The sequence below is a fragment of the Amblyomma maculatum genome, chromosome 10, assembly GCF_055883805.1.
Source record: "Amblyomma maculatum isolate TAMU_Amacu chromosome 10, ASM5588380v1, whole genome shotgun sequence".
In the NCBI taxonomy this organism is placed as follows: Eukaryota; Metazoa; Arthropoda; class Arachnida; order Ixodida; family Ixodidae; genus Amblyomma; species Amblyomma maculatum.
The window spans coordinates 129,292,624-129,320,452 of NC_139353.1; the positions used below are offsets into that span (position 1 = coordinate 129,292,624).

The following is a 27,829-nucleotide window of genomic DNA, read 5'->3' on the forward strand; positions in this document are numbered from 1 at the left end:
CTTGTGCTCGTCGATACCGGTGCCGCTGTATCAGTTATCAGCCCAAAACTCTGCCACTCCGTCCAAAAGATGACTACGCCTCTCGAGGGACTATCGTTTCGTGCCCCATCCGCTCAGAGTATACAGCCGACAGCTGTCTGCAACGCTCGCGTGTCATTGCTACAGCCATGCACATCATCGAATTCATCGTTCTCCCCACATGTTTTTATGACATCATTCTCGGCTGGGATTTTTCGTCCCAGCATTATGCTATGATTGACTGCGCCAGTCCTCAAGTAGAGCTCTTTGAACCAGGTGATGCACGGTCAGATTCCCTGCTCCACGGGCCGTGTCCTCGTTTGGCGCCCAAACTCCTCGTAGCTCATGACACAGCCATCCCACCCGTTAGGGCTGTCCTGGTTCCCCTAATTGCCTCTTTTACCACCACTGCGACAGTCCTCTTTGTGCCCGGTGTTATTGTCTGCCGCCGCCGCTACTTACCGCTCCCGTTTGCCGTCCTTGACATGAAACGGCGCTTGCAACTTCTGGTAGCCAATCCTCTCTCATCTCCCGCTATGTTGATCGAAAAGAAGTGTCTCGGCCGCATCGAGCCCGTGGACCCTCTTTTCGCCTTTGTTGATGTGTCGGTACCTGTTTGCCAAGTTGACGCCTTGATTCGAACTCGTGTGGCTTCCGATCCGCTGCAGCGGGATCTTTTCGACTATTCTGTGGACAGCGCTGAAGATCCGCGCAGCCGCGAGCAACATCTTGGCCTTGTACACCAATTACGCTCCTCCTAAGATAGGTAGGTAGCAACTTTAATGATTCAAAAAAGAACCAAGTGAGGGGGGGGGGGGGGGGGTAAAGGGATGTGAGGGAGCAGGACGACGATGGGCCCTCAGGCCGCTCTAGATGGCCGGGCACTTTTGAGCTTCGGCGACCCCTCGGGCCCAGCTCACTGTCAGAAGCTGTACCTCCGGCAGGAAGCTGCGCAGAGCAGGCTCCCATCGCTCCTGATGTCTTGGCCCTTTCCACGGGGGCTTGGGTTTGTTCGGGCAGTTCAGGAAGACGTGAGAAAAGTCGGCTCTGGTGGTAGGACACAAGTGGCAGTGAGAAGAGGTTTCGCCACGGTTTATAACAGAGAGAAAGAAAGAGGTCATGACTGTGGCCCTCTGAAGTCTGCGTCAGAAAGCCTGGTCGCTTTTGGGAAGAGATTTATGCGGAGGAGGGTACAGAAGGCGGGAATTTCTATAAAATACGGTGAGGTCGTGGTAGTTAAGAAGCCGATCTCTGGCACTGCGAGACGACGGCACCAGGTCGCTCTCAGCCCGGTTGACGAGTGCTCGGGCTTGGGAGTGAGCGGCCGTGTTGCCTGGGCGTTCGCTGTGCGCAGGGACCCAGAGGAGGGTGATGAGGTGATTCAGTGGAGGGGATGATGCTAGAATGTTTACGGCTGGGGAGTGGATTTTGCGATGGGCATAATTACTAATTGCTGTTTTGGAGTCTGATCAGATATACTCAGCAGCGGAGTGTGTGATTGCTAGGGCAATTGCTGCTTCTTCAGCTTTCAAAGAATCCTGCAAATTTGGAATGGACGCACTGACTATCGTGTTGTGGAATCCATCCACGACGGCTAATGCGAAAGCTGGTCGGTTTGAATATTCAGCCCCGTCTACGTAAGCTGCCGGAGCGCCAGGAAGGTAGTGCTTGTGCAAAGCCTTGGCTCTAGCTTTCCGTCTCTCACGATTATGCTCCGGGTGGGTATTTTTAGGAAGAGGCGGAATGTAAAGATTGTTGCTAACAGCAGTGGAAGGATTGCGCGTGGCCGAGGTATGACCGGGTAGGTTTATCCCAATTCGGCGCAGAAGAATTTGGCCGGTTTCGGTATGTGAGAGTCTGTGGTAATGACTAATGAGGTGAGCTTCTACCAGCTCTCCTAAGGTGTTGTGAACCCATAGTTGAAGTAGTTTTTTAGTAGGCGTTGATTTAGGGAGGAGGAGAGCGCTATTGCAAGCCGTGCGGATAAGTCTGTTGTGTTGCCCGGTCTCCGTGGGTGTGAGGTAGAGGTAAGGGATGGAGTAGGTGATCCTGCATAGGCAAAATGCTTGAATGAGGCGACGTGTGTCTGCTTCCCTCATGCAGCGATGGCGATTGGCGATACGCTTAATTAGTGAGGCTGTATTCAAAATGGCAGCACGAATTAATTTTATGGTCTCGGTGTTGGAGCCGTTGTCAGAAATACTGAGACCTAAAATTTTGGTTATATTGACCCTGCGGATGGGGTGTAGTTCAATGTGACTTGAATATTAGGGGGTTTACGTTCTTTTAGGTCCATTACTATGAGCTCAGATTTAGCTGCCGAGCAGCTTAGACCAATGCTGCTTGCATGCGTAGCAACAGTGTCAGCTGCCAGCTGAAGTTTGGATTCTATTTCGCCATGGTTGCCGGTATTGACCCAGATGGTTACGCCATCCGCATACAAGGAGTGGTAGATGGAAGGAATTTTATCAAGATCCCTCGCTAACGGAATAAGAGTAATGTTAAAAAGAAATGGGGACAAAACTGCTCTCTGGGGCGTTCCCTTACTGCCTAGCGTGAAAGGGCACGTTTTTATTGTGCCTGATTGTAGGCAGACGGATCGGTTGCTGAGAAAGGCAACATATTCATGCGTGCGAGAGCCCACGTTTAGGTCGCTCAGTGATTGTAAAATGGAGGAGTGGCCAACATTATCAAAGGCCTTCGTCAGGTCGAATGCAAGGATAGCTCTGGTGATGTTAGGGAAAACGGGATTGAGCACATCATCCTTATGTTGTAACATGACGTCTTGAGTTGACAGGCCCACGCGGAACCCAAGCATGGTGGTGGGGAAGAGCTGGTTTTGCTCCATGTATCGGTTAAGTCGATTTAGAATTACGTGCTCCATGACTTTACCCGTGCAGGAGGTGAGAGATATTGGTCTGAGATTCTTAAGGCCTAAAGGTTTGTTAGGTTTTGGTATGAAAGTTACCTTGGCTGATTTCCATTCCGGGGGCAGCGTGCCCTGGTCCCAGTGTTGATTCATGTTCCTAGTGAGAGAGGCTAATGATTTTGCGTCTAAATTTCGTAGCGCTTTGTTAGTTACTCCATCAAGACCTGGTGCGGACGTGGTGCGGAGCCTACCGATGGCAGCCCATACCTCCGCCTCTTTGATGGGAGCGTCCAAGTCTGAATTGGGGGTTCTTTTGTAAGCCGGTAATGCTTCCTGCTTTAGGTCGGGGAAGTATGTGGCTTTAAGAGCTGCTTCAACGTCTTGCCCCTGTTTCTCCGCCTCGTGCAGTAGTTTGGTGATTTAATAGAAGATACATCTGGGCGAGTTGGTATGTTGACATGATAGAAAAACAGCGCAACAGACGTGGACGGAGGTGAACAAACAGGACAGGCGCTGAACTCACAACTGAAGTTTATTGAAAAAAAACACAGATATAAAACCCAGCCAAGCAGCACCAAACCGTACATTAAACAAGAAAATCATGATGACCCCCCCCACACACACACACACACACCACGTTCAAGAAACTCAACCTCATTATCTGTTAAAGCGATTGACGGTTCACTAACGCATTTTGCACCCAATCGAATGATATGGCTGGCCTTAATGATTTCCCGGTTAATCTGTGCCGGATGGGCATCCAAAATAACTGTCTGTGTTAGGGAAGGATGGCAGCCGTCACATCCCTTACAGTGTACAACCAGATTAGATCCTTTACCAATCTAATATCTGTGTTTTTTTTAATAAATTTCAGTTTTGAGTTCAGCGCCTGTCCTGTTTGTTCTTCACCTCCGTCCACGTCGGTTACGCTGTTTTTCTATCATGTTTGGTGATTTGTTTATTATTTTCTGACCGCGAGGAACATGGGTTAAGCATATGGCTGAGGAGGGACCACGAGTTCTTCATGTGTAGAGTGCCGTCTAATCGGTTACTTAACTGATTCCATTGCTGTGACGAGAGCTCGGCCGCGTGCTTGGTGATGAGCTGGAGCGTTTGCGCCATTTTCCGTTTTAATTTGCGATTATGTTTTTGCCTGAGCCATCGTTTCTCTAAATTCTGATAGGCCTTCCAGAGGTGGAGTAGTCTGCTGTCAACTGGATCGCCAATATGTTCTGCCGGGGCCATTTTTTTTCGCTAAGGGATACATCCCGTAGGAGCTTAGAAGCCGAGTCCATATAGTCATGAATTTCTTGTGCCGGGATTTTGGTCTCTAATTTTTCGGAACTTGTCCCACAATCTTATTTGAGCTGCACGACGACCGTTTCCCACTTCATCGACACTAGCGCTCATCCACCTCTCCATCAGCGGCCGTATCGTGTGTCCCCGACTCAGTGCCGTGCTATTGCCCAACAAGTCGATGACATGCTGCAGCGAGAAGTAATTAGAGAATCCTGTAGTCCATGGCCGTCTCCTGTGGGCCGAGCTAAGAAGGATGGAGCAATGCGATTTTAGTGTTGATTATCGCCGCCTCAACAAAATTACTCGTCGTGATGTGTACCCCCTGCCATGAATCGCCGATTCCATAGACTGCTTGCAAGGCGCAGAATTTTCCTCACTTGATTTGCGCTCCGGGCACTGGCAGGTGCCCATGGCAGAGACGGATCGTGCTAAGACCGCCTTTATTACCAAAGACGGACTATACGAATTTAATGCTATGCCATTCGGACTCTGTAACGCCAAGCCACATTTAAAAGGATGATGGACACCGTACTGCGCAGCCTGAAATGGAAAATCTGTTTATGTTACCTCGATAATTTCGTGTTTTTTCAACAGACTTCCCGACCCACCTGACTCGACCTCGACAGGTCTTCACCGCCTAACCCGCGACGGTCTTCACCTGAACCTCAAAAAGTGACGCTTCGGTTCCAGCCAGCTCTCAATACTCGGATATGTTGTGCGCAAAGATGTTCTGCCTGATACTGAGAAGCTGCGCGCCGTTGTTGACTTTCTGAATCCGACCACTTTGAAACAACTGCGAAGCTTCGTGGGCCTCCGCTCGTACTTTCGTCGTTTTGTTCGGAATTTCGCAACCATCATAGCCCCCCTTACACAGCTATTGAAAGGCATCCCTAACATTTCCTCTTTGTAGCTGACCTACGAGGATGCATTCGCGACGCTGCGCAATGCTCTGACGTCTACGCTAATCCTTCGACATTACGACCCTACTGCACCTACAGAACTTCACACAGATGCCAGTGATGTCAAACTCGGCACCATCCTCGCCCAGCGCAAGCCTGGCTTCTCCGAATACGTTGTCGCTTACGCAAGCCGTGCTCTTGCCAAAGCCGAGTCCAACTACTCCGTTACCAAAAAGGAGTGCTTAGCAATCGTGTGGGCTGTAACGAAGTTCCGCCCTTACATATACGGCCACTCCTTCGAGGTAGTTACAGATCATCACGCTCTCTGCTGGCTGGCGTCTCTCAAGGATCCGTCTGGCCATCTCGGGGGCTGAGCTCTCAGTCTTCAGGAATTCGACATGCGTGTAGTGTACCGCTCTGGCCACAAGCAGTCTGACGCCGACGATCTCTCTCGATCACCGGCGCGCTTACCTGATACATCGTCCCCGCCATCGTCCTTGACAGAACTCACTATTGAGGATATGCCTTTCGAGCAACGACAAGATCCTTGGGTTTCTAGCCTGCTAGATATTCTTGGCACTACTTCCGCGGCTTAGCATCCTCGGGCACTCCACTGACATGCCTCCCATTTCAGAATTTGGGACGGCCTGCTCTACCGAAAGAACTACAACTCAGACAGCAGAAATTGGCTTCTTGTCATTCCGCGCCACCTCCGCTCCGAGGTTTGTGCCCACCATCATATTGAGCCTGAAAATCTATGATCGAATTTGTCAGAGGCATTACTAGCGGGGAATGTACAATTTCGTATGTCGCTACATTCTCTCTTGTACCGCCTGTCTACAACTCAAGATTTCTCGCCACCCCGGAACCCTTCCAGCTTTCACCGTGTCCAGCTTGCCCGTTTGATCGCATGGGAATCGACTTTTATGGTACGCTACCATACAGTGCCGCTGGGGTCGTCGTCGCCATCGATCACCTGACCCGTTGCGCATAGACTGCTGCCCTTCCAGCAGCGACAGCCCGAGAGGTAGCCCATTATCTTCAGCACCACTTCAGTTTTCGACACGGTGCTCCTCGCGAGCTACTGAGTGATAGAGGTCGTGTATTTTCTTTTAGAAGTAGTCCAAGAGCTCCTGTCGTCTTGCAAATCGATACATCGGTCTATAACCGCGTACCGCCCGCAAACAAACGGCCTCACGGAGCGCTTCAATCACGCTTGGGGACCTGCTCACAATGTATTTTACTTTTGAATCTGGGAGCTCCAAATGGGACCAGGTACTTCCATTCGTAACATTTATGTACAACACTGCCACCCAAGCAACAACTGTTTTTTTGCCCTTCTTTCTCTTCCATGAGCCATCTTGAACTCTGCGCACAATTTTGCCATACCATCTAGATTCCTCTGAGTACAGTGCTTTGTCAAATAATATACAGAAGGCCGAGGAATGCCGTCAGCTATCTCACACGTTTAGCTCAAACACTCGAGGCTATAGCAAAGATCAGCATGATAGCGATACCTCTGCTCCGACGTTCCTGGCCGACAGCTTCGTTCGGCTATGCGTTCCTGCCATCAGCAAACTAGAAACCAAATACCACGGACTTTATCGCGTCTTGGAACGCACATACCCAGTAAACTACGTCATCGAGCCAGTCACCCCTTCTTCCGACCACCGCCGTCGCTGCGGCGAGGTTTTCCATGTTAGCCGACTAAAGCCGTATTACAACCGTCTGGTCGTCACTTCCGCGTGAGTCGCTAGTATGGTGACTTCTTTACGCGGGGTAAATGTACAGACGACGAAGAACAGACAACGCTGCGGCATCGCCATCACCATCGCTTGCCTCCGGTGCCCATCTCTCGCGCTGTAGCTTGGCCATGCTGCTGGCAATTCGATCCTGCTGTGCCCGAACAACTGGCCACGCTAGACGTTCGACCAAACTAATGAATTCACGTTATATATACATATTGTGAGCCTTTGGTGGATGGTCTTTAATTTATACATGCCATGATCTGCCACCTTCAATTGTACATACCATCAACATCGTCCCGCGGCGCCGGCTACGGCACGCGCCTGGGTTTTGTCATCGGATTAAAACGCTAGACAAGGCATCGCTGGCCTTGCCGTCTCAACCTTGCTTTCTTTCACAGTATATATATATATATATATATATATATATATATATATATATATATATATATATATATATATATATATATATATATATATATATATATATATATATATATATATATATAAGCAGATAAATGAAGGGAAAACAGGGTGCTCGTTATAATACATGAAATAAAGAAGCCAACAGTCGGCGAGGCCAAGGAAAGCATCGGGGATTATACTTGGTTCTTTTTGTAATTCTTACTTCGGTAATCACATAAATTATCAATGTAATCTCTTTAGGGGAAAGATAATTAAACACAAAGTAGAAGGAAAAACAACGTGCCGATGGTGGGAACCGAACCCACGACCTCCGAATATCGCGTCCGGTGCACCGAAGAGCACCGGACGCGATATATTGTGACGAGAAAAGGGGCCAAATAGTGGACTTTCTTCCACCCGAGGCTGACTTTGTTTGTCCGATGGCGGAGCGGATCACTGCCACATCGCTGCAACTATTTGTGCCGCGACCCCTTTTCCCAAGCATTTCACCCCTGAAGAGCCGAGCACCAGGCAGGGGGAAGCTTGCACCCATTTAAAAGCCGGTGGGTTACCGGCGGCACCAGGGATCGAACCCGGTACCTCCCGAATGCGAGGCGAAAGCCCTACCACAAGGCCACCACTTTTGTTTTCTTTATTGCATGAATTAGTACAAATACATGAGTAAAAGATCGTGATTGCGATGCCCCTTGGCTGACAACCGTGTCTAATGGACTTTCATTACCACAAGTTCGCCCATCAGCCTCAAGGCCTCCTCCGCAGCGTCTTGCTGCTTCAAAATTTCTTTTAGTTTATACACTTTTTTTTTTACTGGGACAGCCACCTGGGTCTCAAAATAATCAATGTGATTATTTTGTTGAACATACACTTGTTCAACAAAACAATAACATACAGGTCGTGCATAAATATCACAGTTTTTATAAGCCATCCAACTCCTCCGAATACTGTGAAGGCCCAGTAGCATGATGAGGTCATACTGAAAATCATCATTAATAGTTGTCATGTACCGAATTCCACATGGCGTCAATGGCAGGTCTTTTTTAAGTGTCCTTTGTAACACATCCCAGTAAAACACCGCATCCCAACAATCCAGGAACAAGTGCTGAACTGTTTCAGGCTTCCTACATAGTAGACAGTTTGAGCGCCTTCGTGGAACATTACCGTGAGCTGTTTTCGAGCAAAGCACCAAGTGAAGAAGGGTTTAGAGATAACTTTTTACCTCTGATGCCAGTATTAGGCAAAGAAGTTACTGAAGAGTTAGAGAACGAAATAAGTGTGGAGGAAATAGAAAAGGCCATTGATGGATTGAATGTCGGAAAGTCCCCGGGTCCAGATGGTTTGAGTGGGGCCTTTTACAAGAGCCATAAAAGTGCGTTAGCTATCATGCTCTATAGGCTTTTCAACGAGTGCTTTGATGTGGGTTATCTGCCACCGTCGTTTAGCAACGCGCATACGGTCTTGGTTCCCAAGACTGATGAGCCCGCTATGCTTTTAAAAATTACAAGCTGTAGACCGATCACGTTAACAAATGTTGATTATAAAATTCTGATGAAGGTGTTAGCTAAGAGATTGCTACACAAGGCCACCAATTCTTTTTTTTTTGCAGCATGGCATTTATTACATGCTTTTAAAATGAGCGTAGATCTATAGACGTTATTTACAAAGTAATCAGTCTGTAGGCGAAAATTCCAACTGAAACATACAACACAACACGACACAACTAGAATACGACTTAGCACAAATTCACTAAAACGGTGGCAAGGAAAGACAACACATCAACAATGGCGCCAAGTCCGGTTGATAGTCACTATCTTCGTGTCTCTAAGCTGGTGCACCATCTGGCCGAAATGAGTAGCGGGGGAGACGAGAGGCTCAGCATTCCGATCCAACATACGCGTTTTCTACAGGCTGGGCAGTCCAAGGAGGAAAACCATGTCAAAGGGTTCGTGGTCATGTTCGGTGGTTATGAAGTAAAGCACACTCTGGGAATTATTCCATGGCCATTGCCTGGCCATTGAAGAAAGGCCACCGCTTCGGTACAAAGTAGTATTGTACAAGGTAGTATACGAAAAAAGATAAAATAGCAATGTATTGTAGTTTATACCTTCAAATTAATGAACGCTTCATTTCAGTTTGGTGATGAAGAAACCAAACTATTCTTCTCTCATCACGCATTTTGAGCTTTAGCAGGACTCACATCGTTCTTATGCGGGGAATTCGAATGCCCATTTGGCCATCATCTCTGTATAAAACGTACAATTGTCTAGAAAGTTTAGTGTTCCGAATGCACCATTTTCACGGTATATAGCTTGGCCACGAGGAGTCTAGTTTTAAAACGTTTTTCACGTACAAAAATAAGCAATAAAAGCTACTACACCAGAGAATAAATTAAATAAACCTAGGGTGAAAACTGTAAAGACACAACTGTATTTTGCGTATACACATTAGAAAGTTTTCTAAAACATTAGCCAAAGTCCGAGCAGAGCGATCCGTGATAATATTTCATATAGAGTTGAAGAGAAAAAATTATTTAGCAAGCAACTCGTAACGTAGGAAACGCTTTGACGCACAAGCACAATATATCACGCTCTGCCGCGGTGAAGCAATGGTTACGCGCACGACCATTCGCACGACTGCTCTGCCAAGGATACGGGATCGAATCCTGGGCCCGGTGGTCTCTTCTTGATGGTTGCGAAAAGCAAGGCGCCAGTGCGCTGCGCGATATCAGTGCGCGTTCACAACGGCCAGGAAGTTGAAATTTCTGAATTTCTTCACTAGTGGGCCTGAGGCGCTTTGGGACGTTAAACCCCATAAACCAAACCAAACATGTTATCACAAAAATAATGCGTTCCTATTACATCTGTGCTAATATTTACCTTGTAGATGTCTTGATACAGAACATAGTTCAGACAGATGCTGGAAACTGATGCTGCGCTTGTTTCGTGACCCCTCGAATGCAGAAACACATGTAGAAACAAGGTTTTCAGAATGAACAAAATCATTGCAGGAGTTCTTATCCCTTGAAAATATCGAGGTTTAACGTTATGTAGCGTGGACGTTTTCGTCCTTCGAGTTTCAGTTATCATTGTAGAAGTGCAAAATTTCCGGTCTTTATATACGTCTCAAGTGTTATTGAGTGGATAAATCCATGAATTGTCATTATGCACGTGCTCAAGTACCGGTGTTCAATAGTGATATATTAGTGGCGGCATTCTTGCTTTTCGAGAGTTTAATTTCTTCATCTCAGAATGCGTATGAAGATAGATGGAGAAGCCGTGTTGACAGTTGACAGCCGTGTGGTGCGGACGCGTGTTCCATCACTCCTCCGATTTCACGTGGCTAGCGGAAACGGACGGACTAGCGACAGCGGGAGCTTCCGAAGCATCAAATAGATTACTTCTTTCTTTTATTACTTTATTTCGTTTTCAGCTAGTTAGGTTAGGTTAGCTCTTTGTCCAAGCGGCCCGGTTTTTCGTGCCAGCAGCTAGGTTTTCTCGGCGTTCATTCTTTAACTATTTTGTTTAGATAAATACTTTTTTTTTCTCCGCTATTGGCATTCGCAGGATTGATTTTAACGCGTGTTTGCTAGTCGTTTCTTCTGTCTTCTTTTGGCAATGTGTATATTCTGAGAATTCGTAATAGATATAGTTCAGTCGATACAAGCTTAAGATGTGCAATCAAAAGAAGGTAAAGTGTACTCAGTGTTAATTTCAAGGAAAAGCGTTTCGACTCTGTAGGTGAAGCGGAAGGCAGCGACTTTTGGGTCGGGGTTCCGTGCTGAGTGCGCGCCTAGATAGATTTGATCAAGAAAGGGGCAGTTTAGTGTCTCGTGTGGATGATTTAGAAAATGAAGTACGTTTGTTGAGGGCAGAAAATCAGAAACTGCTCGGACAGTTTCCTCAAATGGAAAGAAAATTGGCCGAATTTATCCTTGGAACCAACAAGGACGAACATTCCAGGGCGGGCCACCTGGCTGGAACCAGCACTGGCTTGGAAGGCGTAAGCAAAGTAGGTCAGGCGGATTTTTTCCTTGGAAACAACGAGGACGAACATTCCAGTGCGGGCAACGTGGCTGGGACCAGCACTGGCATGGAAGGCATAAGCAAAGTAGGTCAGGCGGATCCGAACCAACAGAGTCATTTAGAAGCAGCTAATAAGAAGACGGAAAAAAAGGAAGAAGTAAGGATGAGTGAAAATCCTAGAAAGAAGGATGCAGATAAATGAACGCAGGAGCCAACAGTTGGGAGAGGAAGAGAGAAGGCCCGGGTGCTTATGGCCAGAGATTCTAACATGAGTAGATGCAAGCGAGATATCTTGGAACGTGTAAAGGGTGATAAGCGAGTGTTAGTTGGAACCTTCCCAGGGAGCACAGTGAGGGCACTGCTGAAAGAGAGTAAAATAGGCTGTTGAAAAATTCCGCAGAGCGCAGTATGGTGATAGTAGCCGCGGGGCTAAACGATGTGACGCTGCAGGAGTGGTGGAAAGTTTAGCTAAGGAGTTGACGATATCAGGGAGATAGCACAGCAAGCACAGATAGTTGTATACGCAGTACCGGAGGTGCTAGGATTGAGCGGAAAACTGAAAAAGGACGCGGTGGCAGTTAATCAGGACATAAGAAAGTTAAGCCTCGAGAAGCGTTTCGAAATGGTTGAGGTAAACAGGGAGGTACATAAAGTAGGTTGTGGTAGGGCTTTTCAGCGAGATGGCATTCATTTTAACAGAAGGGTGGAAGCAGAGATCGGCTGGCGCCAGCAGGCAGGGCTGCAACTTTTATAGGGGGCCCGCGAGGACTCCGTGCACAAAGGTAGTTAGAAGTGAAGCAGAAGAAAGTGTAATAATGGAGGCTGAGCCCCGTAAAATGACGAGGAGGAGGTCGAGAAAGACAAGTACAAAAAACAAATTTAACACTAAGATCAGCTACATAAACATGCAAGGAGGTAGAAAAAGAGCGAAATGGTTAGAGATAGAACTGCAGTTGAAGGATGACAAAATAGGTGTGTGCGCTCTTTCCGAGACTTATCTCAGGGATCTAAAAGATCCACCGTTTATAGAAGGATACGTCTGGGAAGGGTGCAACGGAACTAGAATGGAAAAAAGGGTGGAGGGGTAGGTATTTTGATACACCAGTGAACAAAATGACGAAGAAATAAATCATCTGGTAAAGAACACATCTAGGTATCAGGAACAATTGCGAGCATAAGCACATGGCTAGGGGTAGTTTATTTAGGAACAGGACACCAATGCAGACAAGAAAACAAAGATCTTGTTGAATGTCTCAGTGACGATATAAGCCAGTTTGGAGACGGGGTCAATATTATTCTGCTGGGGGACATGAACGGCCATATCGACGATCTGGACGGATACACGGATGGTAACGGGAAGCTAATGCTAGATTTTTGTGGGCGACACGATCTAGTTATAGTAAATAGAGAAACAAAATGTGAAGGCCAAATCACGTGGGAATTCCGCAACAGGCAGACGACCATTGACTACTGTCTAATGTCGCAGGCAATTTATAGCAAAGTCACAACAATAGAAATAGACGAAGGAGAGTGTAGTCTGGGAAGTGATCATAAACGCATTAGTCTACAGATGGGGCCCTTGATGAAAAGAGAGATGGAATTCAGACAAAAAGTAAACGCAAAATTAAACGACAATCAAATAGCACAGATAGCAGCAGACATAGAGGAAGCAAAAGAGAAAAGCCCCATGGAAGACTGGGATTATGAACAGGTAGAACTACTCATAAGGAGGAAAATTAAGGAGGTTAAATAAGCAAACCGCTGAAATGGAGAGAGGAAGCCACAGAGCTGTTCGAATAAGGAAATCAGGGAAGCGATTGAACAACGACGGGCTGCTTCAGGGGAACACCGAGTGGGAAAGAAAGCACAGGTATCTCAGGAGGAAATCGACCAAAAATGGGAATCATATAGACAAAAACACTTGAGGTACAGGCCCTCATCCAAAGTAAAATAAGGCAGTCCACCGATCGCTGGTTGGCTGACATACACGATGCCTCTAGAGGCGGAGCAAAAAACTTCTTGAACCATATAAACTGGCTAGGGAAAAGAATAAAAGAAAACAGGATCGCATTCAAGATAACGAGGGAAATTTTTCAAAGGGAGACAACGCCGTCAACTACATCACATCAGGTATAGCCTTGTCATTTAAGAGCGACTAAAGGGTAATATCCGCAAATCAGGAAGCAACACAATGTAGTAGAATGCAAAGCAGCTTAGAACTGACCAATCTAAACTGGAAAAAGGCAGAAAAAATTATTCCTAAAAACACATGTACAGGAATAGATGGAATTCCAATCAAGCTGATTAATGAACTTGGTCCAAAAAGTGAGGAAACGTTGCTAAAAGCTCTGGAAACAGTCCTAACGAATAAGCAAATTCTTGACAGCTGGCAGCAGAGTAAAATGAATTTGATTTATAAAGGGAAAAGAGAAAGGATACACATAAAATCCTACAGGCCGATTAATATATCATCTGTTATGTGCAGGTTGGCCATGCAGGCGGTGAAATGAAAGGTGCGAGCATGGGTAGCAAGTAAAATGATACTCGGAGAACAGAACTTTAGAAAGGCTTTAGAAATGGTAGGCGCTTAGATGATAGCCTTTTCGTGCTTACCCAATGCATCGTTCCTGGACATATACGGGGCGTACGACAAAGTAAACAGGGAACTTCTGTGGAACATTTTAAAAGTAGAAGGTATTGGTTATGAGATAATAGAGTTCCTACAGGAAATATGCCGGGATAACAAGGTAGAAATTACATGGGAAGGGATAAGAAGTATAAAAGATGTCAAAGTATGCAAAGGACTAAGCCTAGGCTGTCCTCTATCACCGCTGCTAATTATGCTTTATATGATTAACCCCGGAACGGAGGATACAAGACAGTAACCTAGGTTTTAACCTGTCATATAGATTAGGGTAGAGCAGTTCCTCCCCGGTTTGATGTATGCAGACGATATTGTGCTGCTAGCTGAGAGTCTGGAAGAATCGCAAACTCTAGTTAAGTATTGCCGAGTTGAAGGGGACACACTAGGCTTCAGTTTTAGCGCAGTTAAGTCGGGTCTGATGATTTTCAACGGCTTCTTCTGATCAGGGTCTTAAAATACAAGGCCGTGAAATACCCAGAGTAGCAGAATATAAATATCTGGGGGTATAGGTAAACGAAGGATTGGCATACATTGGAAAGCATGAGCAATCACTTAAGGTCAAAGGGCGAAGGAATGCCGGGATAATGAAGCATAAGGCACTCTGGGGATACAATAGGTATGAGGTTTTGGAAAGGAATTATGGTGCCCGGACTTGCTTTCGGAAATGCGGTTTTGCGCCTAAAGTCAGAGGTACAGTCGACATTAGAAATAAATCAGAGAGCTGTTGGACGATTAGCACTAGGTGCCCACGGCATAACCACAAATGAGGCGGTACAGGGAGATATGGGCTAGGCATCTTTCCAAGTACGGGAAGCTCAGAGTAAAATATTATATAAGGAACGCCTTAAGAAATTGAACAGTAACAGATGGGCAGCTAAAGTATTTAAATACCTGTACTTAAAAAGCGTTGACTCACAATGGAGGAAAAGAACAAGGAAACTAACTAGTAAGTACGTTAGTCACATGGACGGAGAAATAAAGAGCATTAAGCAACAGGTGAAAAACACAGAAGGTAAAAATTGGATAAATTCGATGGAAAAGAAACGGAGTGTGGAATTATACCGAAATTGGAAAATGCCGATCAGGAAGGAAGCTTTCTTTGATAACTGAAGGGGCTGTGCCCTACTTTTTGAAGCTAAATCAGGGTGACTTAGAACACGCAGCTACAAAAAGAAATTTAACAATGAAGAAGACGCATGTGCTGAATGTGGTAACTCCAGTGAAACAATTGACCATATTATACTCGAATGTAATTGTATCCATCCGGAAATTGATGCAGGCACAGTCACTGTTCCTGATGCTGTGGGGTTTAGAGATACCAGTGGCCGGAGGAATAAACAGGCGGTGGAAACTAGCAAAAAAGACTGGAAGATTGGTGGCTTAAAAGCAGAGAAGTGACATAATGTTAGTAATGTAGACGCTAAAATTTAATAAATAGGATGATGGTTTAGTTAACCAATCTAAATTAATATTTAAAATATAGGGAGAAAAATGAGCATGATAGCTACTGCTACCACCCCGTCTCAAAGGGGATGCCCCTATATTTCATCCATCCATCCATTCATACAGAAGAACCAACCACTTTGCAGAAATATAAGTTTGGAAATAAAGGTTACGCTGTAGTACATCATGTGGCAATATTGTTTTTACCTGCGATTCAGCATCTGGCCTTTGCTGAGGCTCCTAGGTGTACGAACGATGCCCTGGTAAGCAAATATAATGTCATGCTTGGAATTCTCTCCGTATGTAGCCGAGCGCTTCCTGTGACAGCAAAAAATATCTCTTATATTGCATTTGTCATTAGACACCTTTTCGAATTGAGAGCTTTTGTGTCTTTACAGCACCGGAAGTGTGTTCCTAAACCACCTATTTGCGCGTTCTCGGGCTTTTTTGATGGCTTTTCTTGTCAATTAGAGATGACAGCCGTTATCAAGTTAATTTGTTTTTTTTTTTAGATATTATATTGGCAAAGCCATAGATATATATCAAAACCATAAAAAATTGACTTTTTAAGTGTCTTACGAAGTGCAATAATAGGATCTGCGCGGTTTTAAAATATGTGCCTATGCGGCCATAGAAGCTCTTCACTGAAGGTATTTCCGCTCTAATATCCTGTCATCACTTCTCTCAGTAGTACTTGCGAGCGGGTAGTTGGCTATACGAATCCGACGACCTCTGGCGCTGCATGGTTATACACAAACACAATACACACAACAGATTCACAAACACATTAGATTCAGAAAAAATTGCGAAGAAATTCGGAATGAAAATAATAAATGAAAATAAAGCCAACTAATGACGAATCTTTCTGAATGACACATTTATTCTGAACCTTTTGTTTACTTCTTCATATTGTAATCCCACGTTTTTTGTGATGCATTCTTCTTCTTCGTCGTACCGCAAAAACCGGCAGTTGGTAGCAAGCGCATCATCTGTGTTAACGTCTTGGTTTAATTATCTTGTGTGTGTACTGTGTTTGTGTATAACCATGCAGCGCCAGAGGTCGTCGGAATCACTTCTCTGTTTTGTATTCTCATCGTTTTGCAGTCTGCTGTTCAACATTTGGCTGAGTCAGCATGAAGTTAGTCTTACAGTCGGCATTGACCTTGCTGGAAACTCTCGCAATCTTATCTGTAACCACGTCAGGAAGATATAGCTTAGAGGAGCTATCATACTGGTATGTTTCTTCGAGCCACTGTACATAGAATTCCCTTCAAGCAAACATACAGTTTCAATACATTTTGAGAGAAAACGACACTGCATTCGTTCTTTTTTATTTGAGTTACATACCTATCATAAATGCTGGTAGGTATGCTCGATTTTGGCTTGTATAGGTACCTTCTGTGTTGTTGGCGCATTGCGCAAGGAGAATAACCTCGTCGGCATGAGCTGGTATTTAATGCCTCCCTCGAACAATACTGATGGCCCCTTCATTTACAGACACTGTGTTTCTATTAGTCCTTTTATCAGCTGTTCAATTGGGGTCTTTCTTTTCTTATTTCCCTTCAAGGTGTCAGATTAGATCATCAGTTCTCCGAAGGTTTACCAAGGAGCCCGAGGCTATCATTTCTCTCACAATGGTTAGTTTGTCAGTTCGTCACGCTAAGCCTAGCAGCTTCATTTACAGTCATGAACGTTTTGCTGTTCAACCATTCAAATTCGATTAACATTACCAGTGGTGAAGGTATTGGTACAGTGGTCAAGGTATTGTTGTCATTCTCTCCCAACAGCAGATGGGTTGCTCTCGCGTTGTTACTGATGCCGGACTTGTGGCCCAAATTGGAGAAAGGTGGCCCAAAGTGCCAACGCTTAGAATTAAGAGGCAATTAATGATATCTTATGCTAAGTAAGAAAATTAATAACTGAATGATAAGTTATTTCAAATAATAAAAATGATAAACGCATTCAATGCTTTGAAACTGCTCAGAATATAAATCCAATATTTTATGATGCTAATTATCCGTGTATAAAGTTTAAAAAAAAAGAAACAAGGTTTGAAAGGTAAAAGCATTGTCCGTGTGGAAACTCTACTGCAGCATACCATTAACGGCGCAGCTTAAGCGTACCCTGAATTTTTGTAGGTCTTTCGAATGCTTACCACTGCCTGTTATTCGCGCTGTAAGTGATTTTCCTATACCGAAATCTAGACGCGACGTGCGTAGCTTCATCGGACCTTGCTCATATCTCCGGCGATTTGTACCAAACGTCGCAGAAATCGCCCGTCCACTCACGCAGCTTGGGAAAAAAAAGGGGTCTCCTTTTCCTGGGGCCACGAAAAATCCGCCGCCTTCGTCGCTCTTATTGCCTACCTCACCGGTCTGCCAGTGTTGGCTCACTTCAGCCCGTCAGCGCCAACAGAAGTACGCACCGACGCAAGTGGTCATGGAATTGGTGCCGTTCTCGAACAACGTCAGCTCGGTTTACCTCGCGTCATCGCCTATGCCAGCCGACTCCTCTGTGCGGCCGAACATAATTAGTCCATGACCGAACGTGAGTGCTTAGCCCTAGTTTGGGCCATTACAGAGTTCCGCCCTTACTTGTATGGGCGGCCATTCACAGTACTCACTGACCACCATGCATTGTGTTGGCTTTCCACACTCAACGACCCTACTGGCCGCCTTGGACGTTGGGCCTTGCGCCTTGAGGAGTACAATTTTTCAGTAGTTTTATAGGTCTGGCCAGTTGCATCGAGACGCGGATTGCCTGTCCCGTGATCCAGTCGACCCGGCAAGCCAACTTGAATGTGACAATGACGCTTGCGCGCTCTCTATTTCTGACTTTTCCAACATTCGCTGGGAGCAACGCCAGGATCCTCAGCTTCGCGAAATTATTAATCGCCTTAGCGCCGATCGCCATGACCCTTCCCTTCGTTTGTTTGTGCTCCACGACGGCACCTTATACCGGCACAATATGCGACCTGATGGCCCCGACCTTCGACTAGTAGTCCCTCAGCACCTACTCACAGCTGTCCTTGAACAGCGTCACGGCGTTCCCACAGCAGGTCATCTAGGCGTCTCTCGCACATACGATAGTGTGCGCCCTCAGTTCTTTTGGCCAGGCCTATACCGCATAGTCCGCCGCTACGTGGCTGCTTGTGCCGCTGTCAAGGCCGGGAATAGCCGTCAGTTTTACCAGCTGGACTGCTGCAGCCGATCGACATCCCCATAGACCCATTTTCTCGAGTAGGTCTTGATCTTCTGAGGCCTTTTCCACTGTCCGCATCGGGGAACAAATGGATTGAGGTGGCCACTGATTACACCACACGCTACGTGGTCGCACGAGCAATACCAACCAGTTGTGCAACTGATGTCGCTGTTTGCCTCCTCAACGACGTTATACTCGTCCACGGAGCTCCCCGCCAGCAGCTCACCGACCGTGGCTGTTGCTTTCTTGTGCGTATAGTCGACGAGATCCTACGATTGTGCAACGTTCGTCATTCTTTCAAGACTGCTTACCATCCACAGACGAACGGGCTTACTGAACGCCTTAACCGGACATTAACTGACATGCTGTCTGTTTACATTTCTGATGACCACCGCGACTGGATATAACGCTGCCATTTGTGACATTCGCATACACTTCGTCGCTTTACGATACTACCGGCTACTCCTCCTTCTATCTTCTATACGACCGTGAACCTCTGCTTCCTTTTGACAGCCTGCTCCCTTCGGCCGCCACTGCCAGCTCATATGCTCGTGATGCCATAGCCTGAGCTGATGCTGCCCGCGTTGTTGCTCGCAGCCGACTCGCAGCCTCCCAGCACTCCCAGAAACGTCGCTATGATTCCTGTCATCGCAACACACAGTATTCTTGCGGCTGTCTCGCGCTGCTTTGAACCCCAGTTCGCCGCGTCGGCCTCTCGGAAAAACGTTTGCCCCGTTATACAGGACGCTACCGCTTTTTACAAGTGACTCCAGTGACATATGAAATTGCGCCCTTGCACCCCGCAACGCATACCTCTACACCACGCACCGAGACGGTCCATGTTGCATGCCTCAAGCCGTACTACACGGACCCCGGTTTGGACGCTAGTACGCACCGGGACGGTGCTCTTCAGCCGGCGGGGTAGTGCTACATTAGGCGTTGCATGCACTGGTATCTGCATAAGGACAGAAGAAGAAGCTCGTGAGTTTTGGTGAAGCGACGTGCGAGCAGTGTCGGTTGGTGCCCGGTTAATGCTGCTGTGTTTTTGTGTACTGTGTGCGGAGGCATCTTGGACTAATCTCTTGGCCTTACCTTGACACGTATCAACATGTTTAAATTTGTATAATGGATGGCTCGTAAAACAATTTATCTCGTTTTGCATTCTGAGCGCGTTATTTTGAAGACGCTGTTAGTTCTACACAGGCGGCCGAGATATTTGTTTCTTTAATAGGTACCGGACAGTTGGACTGCTGCCATCGCCTCACGGCACCTCACCAGTGGCCCGAAAGCGCAGGCTGCCACCGGCACATTGAGATAAAAATCTGTCGTTTGCTTTTTGTGGAGATTGCTTCGGTGCTCAAATTCTTAAGTGATGTGCGTGTATATGTCTTTTGGATAGCAGAAAGTTATGCCAGTTGTGCGAATATGTCCCTTGAAACGAAATGTGGACAAACGTGTGCGTTGTTGGCTGCACCGACAGCTGCACAAACGCGTCGGATACTTGTCAGTCGACTCATATCTAAGAGTTTTCTCACAAACTTGAGCGGTGGGTGACTTGGACACGATTGGAAGCTTGGAAGCTTTGAAATCTCGGTGGAACCGTAAGCTTTGTGCCTTCTGTTCGCCAGGAGTGATGGCACGGGAGTCTGAGCCGAAGCTGCACTGATGAGTGTGTAGCGTTGTCGTCATACTATTGACAGTTACGTTATTGATGTTACATCTCCGGCATTTTCCCGCCTGTTTGCTTGAAAAGGGCGGCACAGAAAAATAAAAGACAGCTGCAATCGCGGTTAAAGCCGCGTTACGCTCGTCATTGATGTTCAGATGTAATGCTTGCACAGATACTATCACTGGCATATTTATAGCACATTTAATTTTATGTCCTCACAAAATGAGCAGCATATGAGACAGGAACAATTGGCATCGCCATGATTTAGTTGCCTTGTTTCATCTCTTCGTTTTTTAACCAATATCAGCGTGCTAAGTCTGGGTTGAGTCTTCAGATTGGTTCAACTTTGTCTGTTGAGCCCTTCAAGCGTAATAATGCACTCAAAGCAATGCTCATTTAATATTACATGTGAGAAAAGCTGCTATTAGCGTCATATAAAAAGCCACCGACGAGGAAATTTAGTTTATAGTAAAGACCATAAACGCAGCGTTTCTTTTCTTTTGGAAGTCACGTAGACTTCCTTTTGGAATGTTATATAGGTGTCGAACACATGTCCTCTCGATTAGCAAGCATTTCTGTGTGGTTTATTTCGCATTCGCGTTGCAAACACCGGTTTACGTGCTTTATCAGTTGCTCCCATTTATCTCTCCCGCCTACACACGGTGTCTTTTATTGGCCCTCTAGTGTACAGAACGCTGCCGGAATACGACGGAGTAAGAGGAAGCCATTTTACATCGGATAAATTGTTCATATATCACACGCTATAAAACAGATTGACAGAGTGTGTGAAAAGGTTCTTTTACGATCGTCCGGGAATCTTAACGTCCAATGAAAAAACTACATACATAGATGTATCCTTTCACGTTGATCGAAAGGATTCTACCGTGCACAGCTATCGGCCCCACAAATTTGCGGCACGCTCAGAAACCATGTCATCTTAGGGAAAGAGCAATCGTTGCCAGTGCTGTAGCATTGAAACGCTCTCTTAGTTGCTTGGCGGCCTATCTGACGCAAAAATCACGATCTCTATTTTTATTCCATTGTACTTTGCGGTTTATCAGTGTTGGACAAATGTTCTGGACTTGTGCCATCAATCGACATGAACTTTCAGCGTTGGGGGAAGGCCTAAAATAATAAAATCAAAAGATTCCTTTGACCGCATATATCATAGCAGGTTTTCACAATCTCCGCAGCATGTCGAGAGAAACATATTTATATAATGCAATTTCAGAAATCAATCATCTCTAACAGCTCCGACAAGTTAAGCAGGTTCAAACAAAGCATTATTGTATATGTAAAGATAACGCTGATGTGGTATTAGTAATTTCGCTCATATGATGATTAAGTTGGTAGTCTCAGGGCTATGTTCAATGAACCAGGGTAGCATAACTGCGTAATAAGTCCTGCCATTTTTTTCTTTGATTCCGGCACCAAAAAACGAATCCTATCTCCTGCCTTGTTTGTTTATTTTCTCTTTTTTCCAGCTGTCGATTAAGGGAGAAGTTGTCAAATCGTCAGCTATCACTATTCGCAGTATTGTTCGAACCTATTGTCAAATAACATGGATATAGCGTCTTTTTAAATCTTCATGAGCGATTACAACTACCTGGTCGGCGGTAATTGAACTTCCCATGGGTTCATCAGAGTCATGGTCATAAGCGTCTAACGAAGTCGTTCCTTAGGCATGGATAAATTGAGTGGGCGGCATTTCAGAATATGACAGAAACACCATGCGATGGGCGGTTTAGAGAAGCGCATTCCCTGCCGAGGACGGCTCTTTCATTTATCAAGATTTCCTATAAAAAAATACTCTGCGTGTTTATTAAGCTTTCAAAGCCACATCGCAGAACTACGCGTAGAAACAGTCCGCTCGCCGAAAGGAACCGGCTGCGCCGCTTCACTACCTCGATGTTCCGGTGGCTAGCATTTTACAGCAGGCGGCGCTGTTCCGATGAGGAGAGAGTGCTGCCGCACAACGGGCGTCCGGACCCGATTGCCCAATGCACCACCGCTATCTGTTGGTACGAATGAGGAAACAACGCAATTGCGACCACAGTGTATATTCCCATTGTCAAGAAAAAGTAGAAAAGCGTGCTGTATTCTTCCCGGCATCGAAGGCGTATACATGTACTGAACGTACGCTGGTGCACTAGTTGCCATACACGTCGCAAACTAGATTCCAGGCTCTCTCCAGCGGTATCGAAAGCAAGAGGAGAAGAGTAAAACGTTTGAATAAATGATCATGTTAAAGGGTGAATCTTCAGTCTTATTTGGTCCTGTTGCTTTCACATTAAAATGCTCCATTCCAACAGTCGTGCTCTGAAAAAAAAAATTCAATTTTTGATTCCTTGAAAATATATTGTGTCTGATTGCTTGCCGCAAGTACTAATCGGTCATTCTTAAAGAGCCTCAAAAGTACATCTAAAGAAAGCAAGCGGACCCCTCTAGTCGTATCCATATCGCCGCTCAATGGCACCGACTGAGAATCGTTGAGCCCTGATGCGTTCAGTTGCGCATGCCCGAAATACAGTCTAGCGAGCCCTCTACATATTGGATTTATTTGAAAGTTGAAATCAGGGTTAGCAATGTGTTTACCACGATACTTAAAAAATTGCTGCAAAAAATAAAAAATGTTCAGAGAGCAAAATTGATTTACGAATTTTGTGTATTGATGCTGCCTTAGGTTTGGCGTCAGTTTTGCGTCTAATTCGAACTCACACCAGACAGTTTAGTCCAAATGCGACAATAGCAATACTAATATAAAGAAGAATCTGAAGGGAACAGCCACCGTAATTATCATTACTTTATCTTTGTGTCCTCATACGCTAGCGGGACATTTGTTCTGTTATGTCAACTGACGGCGCAAGAAAGGACTCAAAAGGATCGAATTGGAAGCAAGGCTTGAAAAAGCTGTGCAGCAATGCTTGGTGAAAGAATGACCGCGTTTTTCCATCCTTTAGCAGTTGTAAGGGTATTTTTTAGACTATAATTTTCACCTAATTAACTAAGACGAGTTCTACAAAATGATTATTATTCAGTTTTGGCCCATGGTGATTTCATAAAAAACACAATTCACAGTTTTTCTCTCTCCAACTGCCTCCCACATGGCATTGTTTCTGGTATTTAAAGAAAGCCCGCGACATATAACAAAATTTCACGTCAGTGCAATTATCCGCTATATTACGGTAGTCCTCCCAACAACTTCCGGGCGAAAAAAATGCTTGCAATAACCGCGAAGCAGCCGCCGCTGAATTCCGCGGCCTGCACCAGGACACAAAGGAATGGAAGCCTCGTTTAGATTACGCGACTTCAGCGCTTTTTTTTGCATCTTGTTCTCACAATGGTAGATGGATAAAAACGCCGTTCAAGTTGGGTATTGGTAGCCTACCCGCAGCTTATTGCTGATCTTTACTCGGCATTTCCGTGGTCCAGTAGCATGTGATGACGCAGTTTTTAGACTTGCTGACAGTGGCTTCGGCCCCTCAATTTGAAAGGGCGAGAGTGCACATTTCATTTAGTCAAAACTCTTTTGGCAGGGCAATACTTCTAAAAGTACTACGAGGTGCACTGCATCCCAGCAAACAATATTTGAATTTTTGTAACCAGCTTCAGTGTTCCACTGCTTTCAAATGGCTTGTTGAAGATAAATGTATTGTAAAGAAGACGAAGAACAGACAGCGCTGCGGCATCGCCACTACCAACTCTTGACTTCGGCGCCCATCTCTCGCCCTGAAGCTTGGCCTTGCAGCTGGCAGTTCGATCCTGCTGTGCCCGAACTACTGGCAGCGCGAGACGTTCGAACCAACTATTAAATCCACTTTTCACTTGGTGGAGGTCAATCTAATGTTCCCTCTACCCATCTTGCCCTGGAACTTCGCAGCAGAACATTGACTACCCCAATTACCGAGCCGACTTCATTGCACCTAGTTCGGCCCGTCACCTGCATAGGTTCCCTTCGTCAACGGGACCCCGCTACCTTCAGTGGAAGCAGCGATGACGACGTCGACGATTGGATGTCCGCTTACGAACGGGTCAGCCGTCACAATAACTGAAACGACAATAGTAAGCTCAACAATGTCATCGATCGTTCGCTTGAACGACATAGCTAACTCGTGGTTTCGAAACCACTAGTCGTACTTTACCCCCTGGGCTAAATTTAAGACCAAATTTTTTGATGTCTTTGGCCACCCCGCCGTCCGAGAACTCCGCGCGGAACAGCGTCTCCGGTCGTGAGTACAGATGACCGGAGCAGCGTTCACCAGTTACATTGAGGACATTGTTGATTTGTGTCGCCGCGTTGACCCGACCATGACCGAGGCGTTTAACGTACGTCATGTCCTCACAGGAATTGATGACAGCGCCTTCAATATGATCATCGTCAAAGGCTCCACTACAGTCAAAGAAATCTACGACCTCTTTGAAAGCTATGACGAGCTCCGCAAGGAGTTTGTTTTGATTCGCCAGCCTCACGCTTACCTCGCTTGACTAGCCGCGGAGAGGAAGTCATCTAGCCTCTCCGAAGACATCAAGGATTTTGTACGTCAGAAGGTCGCGCGACAACTGTCCCTGCAGTCATATGTTAAGGAGTCGTCACCAACTGGCCTTATTCCGGAGCTTCGCCATGCAATCCAGCGACATGTCTCTGAAGTCGTCCCTAATCCTTTTCCTCAGTCAGCTCCGGTCGCACACTCAATGCCAATCTCCGCACCCAAAATTTCATCGTCCGGCGTTGAGCCACTGAGCTAGGCTCCAGCATCCGTGCCGACGCCTCCTCATGTACACCGTCGTACGTATGCCGAAATCACTTCACGTCCACCTCCTGATCCAGCCTTTGCCTATGCTTCGCCCCATATGCATTCGGCATCAACAGCTTTTGCTCCCTGTTGTTTTACACACCATCTCTATGGCTCACTTGAGACAACAAGCCTATGGCTACCGCCGCGGCATCCTTGGGCACACTACACACTACAGCCGGCGCCGCTTATATATGACCTTTGGTCCATGGCCTGCGCCCCCTTATTTGCCCCCCCCCCCCCCCAGTTAGTGCTTGTGCAAAGCCTTGGCTCTAGCTTTCCGTCTCTCACGATTGTGCTCCGGGTGGGTATTTTTGGGAAGAGGCGGAATGTAAAGATTGTTGCTGACAGCGGTGGGAGGATTTCGCGTGGCCGAGGTATGACCGGGTAGGTTTATCCCAACTCGGCGCAGAAGAATTTGGCCGGTTTTGGTATGTGAGAGCCTGTGGTACTGACTAATGAGGTGAGCTTCTACCAGCTCTCCTAAGGTGTTGTGAACCCATAGTTGAAGTAGTTTTTCAGTAGGCGTTGATTTAGGGAGGAGGAGAGCGCTTTTGTAAGCTGTGCGGATAAGTCTGCCGAGTTGCTCGGTCTCCGTGGGTGTGAGGTAGAGGTAAGGGATGGAGTAGGTGATCCTGCACAGGCAAAATGCTTGAATGAGGCGACGTGTGTCTGCTTCCCTCATGCCGCGATGGCGATTGGTGATACGCCTAATTAGTGAGGCTGTATTCAAAATGGCAGCACGAATTAATTTTATAGTCTCGGCGTTGGAGCCGTTGTCAGAAATACTGAGACCTAAAATTTTGGTTATATTGACCCTGCGGATGGGGGTGTCGTTTAATGTGACTTGAATATTAGGGGGGTTTCGTTAAGTCCATGACTATGAGCTCAGATTTAGCTGCTGAGCAGCTTAGACCAATGCTGCTTGCATGCGTAGCAACAGTGTCAGCTGCCAGCTGAAGTTTGTATTCTATCTCGCCATGGTTGCCGGTATTGACCCAGATGGTGACGTCATCCGCATACAAGGAGTGGTAGATGGAAGGAATTTTGTCAAGATCCCTCGCTAACGGAATAAGAGTAATGTTAAAAAGAAATGGGGACAAAACTGCTCTCTGGGGCGTTCCCTTACTGCCTAGCGTGAAAGGGCACGTTTTTACTCTGCCTAATTGTAGGCAGACGGATCGGTTGCTGAGAAAGGCAGCAACATAGTCATGCGTGCGAGAGCCCACGTTTAGGTCGCTCAGTGATTGTAAAATGGAGGAGTGGCCAACATTATCAAAGGCCTTCGTCAGTCGTCAGGTACAATGCAAGGATAGATCTGGTGATGTGAGGGAAAACGGGATTGAGCACATCCTCCTTAAGTTGTAACATGACGTCTTGAGTTGACAGGCCCACGCGGAAGCCAAGCATGGTGGTGGGGAAGAGCTGATTTTGCTCCATTTATCGGTTAAGTAAATTTAGGATTACGTGCTCCATGATTTTTCTTGTGCAGGAGGTGAGAGAGATTGGTCTGAGATTCTTAAGGCCTAAAGGTTTGTTAGGTTTTGGTATGAAAGTTACCTTGGCTGATTTCCATTCCGGGGGCAGCGTGCCCTGGTCCCAGTGTTGATTCATGTTCCTAGTGAGAGAAGCTAATGATTTGGCGTCCAAATTTCTTAGCGCTTTGTTAGTTACTCCATCAAGACGTGGTGCGGACGTGGTGCAGAGCCTACCCAGGGCAGCCCATACCTCCGCCTCTTTGATTGGGGGTTCTTTTGTAAGCCAGTAATGGTTCCTACTTTAGGTCGGGGAAGTATGTGGCTTTAAGAGCTCCTTCAACGTCTTGCCCCTGCTTGTCCGCCTCGTGCAGTAGTTTGGTGATTTAATAGAAGAGACATCTGGGCGAGTTGGTATGGTGACATGACAGAAAAACAGCGCAACAGACGTGGACGGAGGTGAAGAACAAACAGGACAGGCGCTGAACTCAAAACTGAAGTTTATTGAAAAAAAAAGATATAAAACCCAGCCAAGCAGCAGCAAACAGCACATTAAACAAGAAAATCATGATGACCCCACAATTTCAACCTTATTATCTGTTAAAGCGATTGACGGTTCACTAACGCATTTTGCACCGAATCGAATGATATGCCTGGCCTCAATGATTTCCCGGTTAATCTGTGCCGGATGGGCATCCAAAATAACTGTCTGTGTTAGGGAAGGATGGCAGCCGTCACATCCCTTACAGTGTACAACCAGATTAGACCCTTTACCAATCTAATATCTGTGTTTTTTTCAATAAACTTCAGTTGTGAGTTCAGCGCCTGTCGTGTTTGTTCTTCACCTCCGTCCACGTCTGTTACGCTGTTTTTCTATCATGTTTGGTGACTTGTTTATTATTTTCTGACCGCGAGGAACATGGGTTAAGCATATGGCTGAGGAGGGCCCACGAGTTCTTCATGTGTAGAGTGCCGTCTAATCGGTTACATAACTGATTCCATTGCTGTGACGAGAGCTCGGCCGCGTGTTCGGTGATGAGCTGGAGCGTTTGCGCCATTTTCCGTTTTAATTTGCGATTATGTTTTTGCCTGAGCCATCGTTTCTATAAATTCTGATAGGCCTCCAAGAGGTGGAGTAGTCTGCTGTCAACTGGATCGCCAATATGTTCTGCCTGGGCCGATTTTTTTTCGCTACGGGATACATCCCGTACGAGCTTATAAACCCAGTCCATATTGTCATGAATTTCTTGTGCCGGGTTTTGGTCTCTAATTTTGCGGAACTTGTCCCACAATCTTATTTGGGCTGCACTACGACCGTTTCCCACTTCA

The 27,829-nt window shown here is 46.2% G+C and overlaps 1 pseudogene; it reads right to left on the reverse strand.

Moving 5' to 3' along the window:
- Positions 1 to 887: 887 nt before the first annotated feature.
- Positions 888 to 26,601, reverse strand: LOC146177455 (uncharacterized; annotated as a pseudogene).
- Between the last annotated feature and the right edge of the window lie 1,228 nt (positions 26,602 to 27,829).